At 36.9% G+C, this 8,948-nt stretch overlaps 1 pseudogene; it reads left to right on the forward strand.

Moving 5' to 3' along the window:
* The first annotated feature begins 211 nt into the window (after positions 1-211).
* On the forward strand, positions 212-1,851 carry LOC102006348 (annotated as a pseudogene).
* The last annotated feature ends 7,097 nt before the right edge of the window (positions 1,852-8,948 follow it).

The raw sequence follows: 8,948 nt of genomic DNA on the forward strand, positions 1-8,948 counted from the left end.
CTCAGGGTCCTGGGGGAATGGAGGACATCCAAGCCCATCCAGGAACTATGGAGATGGGACTCCCTAAGATCATACAACCAGCAGGAACCCTGAGTCACACAACAATCTCTTTGTACCTTTTGTCAATTCCAGAATACAAAGTAGAACAGAAAGGGGCTCATACTCATTTGATGGGAGCGAATCAAACCTATAGTGTTGTCACCAGCAGAGTCTCCTTGGAGGGGACATGGATATGGGCAACCCAAGAACACTTCTGCCCACCAAACCTGGCTCCAGTACTATCAATACTCTAGCAATAACTCCCTATAAAGGCCTCTTCACAGTAGCGCCATGGAGGTACAGACAAACTCTGGAAAGTTCCTCCAGGTTTGCTATCTTTAGTCTATGCTCCATCAGCAAGCACTGCCAACTACAGTAGGGACTGGCCAGGCTACCCATTCTCAAAGCCGGCAGCCAGCACTTTGCCTAGCTCCTTCCTCATGCAAGACGGTCATCTCAGCAGTGACCCTTGAGCTCCTCCAGTGGGAGGAATCAGCCTGGCTACACAAGAATGTGGGGCAATTCTTCTCACATTCCACAGTCCAGAGGCCACTGCAACCTGCATCCACATGAACGTCTGAGCTATCCATCACACTCCTCAGCGGATGTCCGTTCCAGTCTTCTTCTGATGTTTACTTTCCATCATGGTGGCACAAACCGCTACAGCACTTCCTCCTGTAACCTCCTGCCAACGGGACAGATGGTATAATGGCAAGTAGAGGGAGTGGCGCAGCAGGCAGCTCCCACGTGGGAGAAGCTCTGGGGAAAGCACTTGCTTTGATCTGTTCCCCAGGTCACAGTAGCAACAGCTTTTCATCAAACCCTTCCACTCCTATTGGCTCCCCATTCTCTTTTGGCAGGCACAGCTGTTAGGTCAAGAACTGGAGGACAGGCCTCACCATCTGCCAATTATCAAAGGCCCTTATAGTTGGGCCCTTGCAAAGCCAAACTGAAGATAGTTTGGAAAGACTGGATAATGCAATGCACATTCTCTGGAGTCATGCAGTAGGCCCATCCGCAGCTATGCCTGATGGGCGTGGGGACATGTGTGGGATCATCGGACGCTCTCATAGTGAAACAATGGGTGGCGTGGGCTCAGGGTGTGGAACTGGCCTTCTTTCAGCCAACAGAAATTGGCTTATGGTTGGGGCTCATCGTGAAGATGGCATGGCCTTCAGAGGCAGCCATTCTCTCCCACCAAACCGTGTTCCAGTTCCACAGGTTCCTGTCCAGTCTGCAGCTTCCCCTGACCTGAGCCCACGCCAGGGACCCTTACAGAGGCATGCCACCAGGACTACAGGGGCAGCTCTGAGATCGAATCCGATGATGAGGGTGATAAGAACCTGTAAGACATGAAATCTGAGAACAAGAAATTAGATGACGACAGGAAGGACATCAAATCAGTTACCAGCAATAACGATGATGAGGACCTGACATCGGAGCAGAAGGCAGAGAGGGAGGAGCCTAGGATGGCCAACAACGCCCATGAACACCTGTGGGTCTGAGACATCAATGAGGGTTTCAAGGAGCGTGGGCACATGGTACAGCTTCACCTCAAGGGTGACAAGTCCAAGACCAAGCTCCTGATCCTCCACCAGGAGGCCATCATCCTCAGCTTGGAGCAGCAAGTCCGAGAAGGAACTCTGAATCTAAAAGCAGCTTGTCTAAAAAGAAGGGAGGATGAGAAGATGTCCTCAGAGCCTCTCTCTCTCCTGGGCTGGCCTGCACCCTGGAATGGGAGACACATCAAATCTCATGGGACAGATGTGAAAGGGTCCAAGTTGCCACAATGCTTCATTAAAACAAGAGACCACTTCCTAAGCAGCAGTATTATTTTAAACACACACAAACACTTCTCCTTAACCCCCTTTTTTGTAACATCACACATCTGTGTAGTTATGAATCGAAGATGTCCCAATTATCAAAAAACAGAAAGACAAACAAAAAGGGAAAAAAGCAAATGCAACTTGAGGGATGACTTTCTTTAACATATCATTCAGAATGTGCAAAGCAGTATGTACAGGCTGAAACAAAGGCCAGAGATTGAATGGCAATCTTTCCACACTGTGGAACAATGCATTTGCACCTAAACTTTTTTTGGAAAAAAAAATACAATAAAAAAAATACAAGTCTGAAAAAAAAATACCAAATTTAAAAAATGGCAAACTTGCAATGATGGAAAAGTGTACTGTTGAAGAAAACTACGTGAACAATTTTGTTGGTATTTAAGTCAGCTAGTGTTTATAATTATTGGATACTGAACAGGGGAAGCTTGGCTGCCCTAATAACAAAACCAACAAATGTCCTGATGACAACGGGGTGATGACATTAGCCATTCCTTAGGGTAGGAGCAATAGATGGATCTTATAGACCTATGACAAATATATATATATATATATATATATAATTTAGTGACTATTCTGAGCTTTTGTTCATTTCAGACTTTTTTCTCCTGTAAAAAAATAGTACTGATTAACTTTTTAAAAGATTTTACTGTAAATGTGAATCTTTTCCTTTTTTTCATTTCTCCATTTTTAAATTTTTTTAAAATTTTATTTCAAAGAGAATAAAAAGGACAATAGCAGAATGCCAACAACATAAACAAAAATAAAACAAAACAAAAACAAATAAGAATGATACATGGCTTGAGAACAAAATGATAAGGATTAGCAGTGGTTGTTATATTACATATTTTTATCTTCATTGAAGTTGGTTAGATTATCAGATGTAAGAATGCAAGATTGATTAAATCATTAAAAAGAATAAAAAGTAAAAACAAAAAAATTATGCACCATACAGTTTCACCAAACAAGATGATAGGAATTGAACAATTGTTGTTATATTGCATATTGTTGTCTTCAAATTAGTTGTTCAGATTACCAGATGTAAGCATTCAATATTGTTCAAAAAATAAAAATTAAAACAATAAAGCATTAACTGTTCCTTTCAATAAACCATTATACATCAGCAATATAATTATTCCAGCTATCCTTCTGTGAATACATACATATTTTTTTCTCTTTTTCCCTTCCTTCTTTCTTTGTTTTTCTTCTTTCCCTCATCCCAGTTGTTTCTTCTTTTGAGCAATTTCTTCCCCTGTCTTAATATCTATTTTAATATCTATTTCACATTTTGGGTTTTATTTACTCTTTCAGGTTTTTACTCTAGGGAGACAATACGATGTTTACACACGTGGGTCCAATTTATTTCTCTTATGAATAGGGTCTCTGTTTGCATCCATTTACCTATAGGAAGCTCAAGTTTATATTTCTTATAGCTGAATAATACTCCATTGTATGAAAATACCACATCTTTTTTATCCATTCTAAGTTGATGGGCATTTGAGTTGTTTCCAAGATTTTTCACTCCTATGAACATGGGTGCACATGTATCATTGTGGTATGATGATTTCAATTCTTCTGGGAAAATTCCGAGGAGAGGAGTAGCAGGGTTGAATGAAACCCCTAAATCTAGATTTTTGAGAAATCTCCGTACTGATTTCCACAGTAGTTTCACCAATCTACACTCCCACCAACAGTGGAGAAGAGTATTTTTTCCCCACAACCTCTCCAGCATTTGTTGTTGGTTGATTTATTGATGGTAGCCATTCTTACTGGGGTGAGATGGAATCTCAATGTTGTTTTTATTTGCATTTCTCAAATGACCAAGGATGTTGAACATTTTTTCAGGTATTTATTTATACCATTAGTATTTCTTCATCTGAGAAATACGTATTCATCTCAGATGTCCATTTTTAGATTGAGTCTTTGAATATTGGGGGCCTGATTTTTAAAAAAATTCTTTATATGTTCTAGATAGAAGTCCTTTGTTTAAGGGAAAATTGGCTAAAATTTTTACCCAATTCATGGATTTTCTTTTTACTCTGTTGGTGATTTCTTTTGATGTGCAAATGTTTTCAATAAGAGGAGAACCCAGTTGTTGATTCTTTGAGGTATTTCCCATGCAGTTCAGTTTTTGTTCAAGAACTCTCTGACTACCCCTATGTTTTCAAGATTTCTAGCTACTTTTTCTTCAAGTAGATTTTGTGTTTCTGTTTTAATATTTACAGCGTTGATAAATTTTGACTTGAATTATGTGCATGGTGATAGACATGGATCTAGCTTTAGTATTCATCATGTGGAGAGCAACTTTTTCCAGCACCACTTATTAAAGAAGCTATCTTTCTTCCAGTGAAAATGTTTGGCCACTTTGTCAAAGATAAGGTGGCTGAGTGTGTTTGTAGTTGTGTCTGCATCTTTTAATTTGTTTTATTGATCTTCAGGTCTGTTTCTTTTTGGCTAGTATCATGCTGATTTTATCACAGTTGCTTTGTAGTATAACTTCAAGTCAGGAATTGTGATGTCTTCAGCGTTGCCTTTGTTTCCCAAGATTGCTTTTGCTATTTTAGGCCTCTTCCGGTTCCAGGTGACTTTTACGAATGTTTTTTCTAGATCTGTGAGGCATGCTAATGGTATTTTAATTTGGACTGAATTGAATCTGTACAACAGTTTTGGGAGTATGGCCATTTTCACAGTGTTGGTTCTTCCTATCCATGAGCAAGGAATGTCTTTCCATTTTCTGAAATCTTCTTTGATCTCTTTTTTCAGAGTACTGTAATTTTCTCCCTATAGATCTTGTACTTTCTTTGTTAGATTGATTGGTAAGTATTTCAATTTTTAGATGTTACTATGAAAAGTGCAGGTTCACTAATTTCTCTCTCAGTCCGTTTGTTGTTTGTGTGCAGGAATGCTATTGATTTTTGAGTGTTGACTTTGTTGTATCCAGCTATGCTGTTGAATTAGGTTATTAAATTTATAAGCCTTTTGGTGGAGTTTTTGGGATCCTCTATGTAGAGTATCATGTCATCTGTGAATAATGATGATTTCACTTCTTCCTTTCCTATTTTTATTCCTTTTATTTCTCTCACTTGTGTAATTGTTCTGCTAATACTTCCAGAACTATATTGAATAGGAGTGGAGACAGTGGACCTCCTTGTCTTATTCTTGATTTTAAAGTGAAAGCTTTCAATTTTTGCCTTTCATATTTAGTATGATGTTAGCTGTTAGTTTGTAATAGATGGCTTTGATCAGATTGAGATAAAGACCATTTATTCCTATTTTCTGTAAGAATAGCTTTTTCTGCATCAGTTGAGACGATTGTGTGATTTTTTTTTCTCTATTGATATGACATATTACATTAATTGATTTGCATTTGTTGAATCATCCTTGCATTCCTGGGATAAATACCACTTGGTCATGATGGGTAATCTTCTGGATGATTTGTTACATTCTGTTTGCTAGTATTTTGTTGAGAATTTTTGCATCTGTATTCATCAGGGAGATTGGCTTGTACTTCTCTTTTTTGGTTGGGGCTTTCTCTGGTTTTAGTATCAGGGTATTACTTGCCTCCAGAAATGAGTTAGGGAGAATTCCTTTAGTTTCAATTTCATTGAAGAATTTGAGAAGAATTGGCATTAAATCTTCTCTAAGTTTCTTGTAGAATTCAGCAGTGAATCCATCAGGACCTAGGCTTTTCTTTGTGGGGCAAGTTTTTTAAATTACATTTTCAGTTTTGCTGGCTGACATTGAGTTATTCAGAATTTTTCTGATTCATTCAGCTTAGATAATTTATATGTATCTAGGAATCTTCATTTCTTCTGTGTTTTCCATCCTGTGAGAGTAAAGATTTTCAAAGTGGGCATTGATGATCTTTTGAATTTCTATAGGATCTGTAGTGATTTCATCCCTCTCATTCCTTATTGCATAAATTTCAGTGTTTTATCTCCTTTTATTGATAAGGTTGGCTAGGGGTTTATCAATGTTATTTATTCTTTCAAAGAACCAACTCTTTGATTCATTAATTCTTTGTATTATTCTTTTAGTCTCTATTGCATTCATTTCTGCCCTGAGCTTTATAATTTCCTGCCTTCTTTGGGCTCTAGGCTTGAGTTCTCTTCTTTTTCTAGAAGCTTGAGGTGTAGCTTAAGATTATTTATTTGTGCTCACTCTGTTTTCCTGATGTGGGAATTCACTGCTATAACTTTCCCTCAGAGGACTGCTTTCTTTGTGTCCCACACATTCTGATAAATTGTATTTGCATTTTCATTTGATTGTAAATATTGTTTAATTTCTTTTTGAATTTCCTCTATAACCCATTGGTTGTTCAGGAGGGTATTATTTAATTTTCATGTGTTTATGGAGTTTTTGTGGTTTCTTTTGTCAATAATTTCCAATTTGATTGCACTATGATCTGATAGTATGCGTGGGATAATTTTAATTCCTTTGCATTTACTTAAGCATGTTCTATGTGCTAGTATATGGTCTATTTTAGAGAATGTCTCATGTGCAGGTGAGAAGAATGTGTATTCTACTGTTGTTGGGTGGAACACTCTGTAAAGATCTACTAAGTCTATTTTTTCACAAGTTTGGTTTAGTTCTGTTTTTTAATTCCTGATTTTTTGTCTAGTTGATCTCTTTGTGAAAATCAGGTGTGAAAGTCCCCTGTTATGACTGTATTACTGCTTATTTGATTTTTTAATCTGTTAAAATTTGTCTGACATAGTTGGTTGCTCCTGTATTTGGTGCATAGATGCTTATGATTGTTATCTCTTCCTCTTGAAGTTTTCCCCTAACAAGTATATAGTGACCTTCTTCATCTCTTTTTTTATTTTAAAAATAAAAGGAGGAAAACATTAACATACAACAACCTTTTACAAAATAGCAACAGAACAGTACAGACAATACAGAGTTACAAACAAAGTGGTAGGAAATTAACAATGCTTATTATATTACATATTGATATCTTCAAAGTGGTTTCTCATGAAAACAGATAGAGACAAGCAATATTGATCAATCAAGGACTCGTTGACAGTTTCTTTCAGCAAAGAAATAGAAGACAGTAGAACAACTATGTTAACTATCCTGTGTATACATACATACAGAATTTCTGTTTCTTTCCTCTTTTCCTACATCCTAGTTGCCCTTTACCCTTGAGTGTTTTTCTATCATTTCACAATGTCTATCATACTTCCTAGTTTAAATTAACTCTTTCAGGTTTTACAACCTGTTTCAGGTGAAACAATGAGGTGCTTGCACATGCGGGTCTGATTTATTTCACTTATGAGTATAGTCTCTAGTTGTGACCATTTACCTATAAAGGCCTTGGGTTTATCTTTCTTTATAGCTGAGTAATATCTCTTTTGATAATTCTTGGTTTGAAGTTCACACTGTCTGCAAATAGAGTAGCTACACTTTTTTCTGGGTTCTTGTCACATGGAATATTGCTTTTCCATCCTTTGATTTTCAGTCTGAATTTCCTTTTGAGGTAAATGTGTTTCTTGTATACAGTGCATTGTTGGATTTTGTTTGTTGATCCACTCTGCCAGTCTGTTCTTTGATTGGTAAATTGAGACCATTTACATTGATGGTTATAACTGTTATGTATTGGCTTATCTTTGTCATATTATTTTCCTGCTGTTAGTTTTTCCTTTTTTTCCCTCTGTTTAATTGTTTGCTCTGCTTGATGGTTCCTTTCTGGTGTTGTTCTTAATGTTTTGGTCATTCTTATCTCTTTCTAGAATACCTTTCAGTCCTATTTTTAAGTGTGGTTTGGTGCTCATGAATTTCTTCAGTTGCTCTTTATTGTGGGAATATTTTATTTCTCCATTAATTTTTGATGATAGGTTTATGGGGTACATCAATCTGGGTTGGAAGTTGTTGTCTTTCAGGTCCTGAAATACTTCACTTCCAGCTCTTCTTGACATGATGGTTTGTGTTGAGAAATCTGATGTGATTCTGATGGACTTTCCTTTACAGGTGATCTGTTTCTTTTATCTAATAACTTTTAACATTCTATTCTTTGGCTGAATTTCTGGGATCTCGATCACTATATTTCTGGGTGTAGATTTATTTTAGTTATGGCTAATTGGAGTTCTATATGCCTCATTTAAATTATGCCTGATTCTTTTTTCATGCTTGGGAAATTTTCAGCTATTATTTCTGCAAATAGTCTTTTTTGTCATTTATGTTGATGCCTGCAGTTTCATTGAGACCTACTAATCTTACATTGTTTTTCTTTGCTTTGTCTTACAGTAGTTGAATTGTCATTTCCTGGTTCCTTGTTTTTTGTTGTTGTTGCTGTTGGTTTTGTCGGGGGGTGGGTTGGTCTTATTTCTATCCTTCTCCCTGGTTTATTATCATAACTTACGGTACCAACTCTGCTTCTGGAGGGGCAGTGCAAGATGAAATGTGACCCTGAAGTTTCTTCTCATTCATAAATAAGCAGAAAGTTGTTTCTCCAATCTTTTGGAAACATGGGATTTAAAAGTCACATTACATGTAGATACTACAAGCATCATTACCAATACATGGCAACAAGAATTTTTCTGACTTGGAATATTGCATTTGTGACCCTATTTGGGATTTTCAGAGGTAGGAGGTTAGAATGTCACAGTGTTACCACTGTGCCTTCCAATGTTTATATCATTGATAACATAACACAACCAAAGTGGCTAGGATTTAACAAAATGATTAAAATGTTACCTACCTGTGTAGCCAAAGTAGTGTGCAGTGAGGCATTTCTAAATATACAGTCAGACTTTTGGAAAAAAGGAAACCAAAAAAAAAAGCCAAGTGAAGTTCAAAAACTGTCAAATGAGAAAATTGCAAGTACTGTGACAGAACTGACTGATTTTGTTGCTTTCTTAACTTTTTTTTCAAGATAGGTTTACACTAAAAAGTAGGTGACTTAATCTGCCTCCTCCTTGGTCTGAAAAATGCCAATATTGAATTATCATGCAGCATTATAACACATCTTGTAAGTCCTAAAGCATTGAATTACACTCTTCTAAGGAGGGGTAGTGCAGTATTTCTGTGGTCAGTATGAATGAAGTTTATACTTAGCATATTTGA

The sequence above is a fragment of the Chinchilla lanigera genome, unplaced genomic scaffold (assembly GCF_000276665.1).
Source record: "Chinchilla lanigera isolate Chin_1 unplaced genomic scaffold, ChiLan1.0 scaffold00017, whole genome shotgun sequence".
In the NCBI taxonomy this organism is placed as follows: domain Eukaryota; kingdom Metazoa; phylum Chordata; class Mammalia; order Rodentia; family Chinchillidae; genus Chinchilla; species Chinchilla lanigera.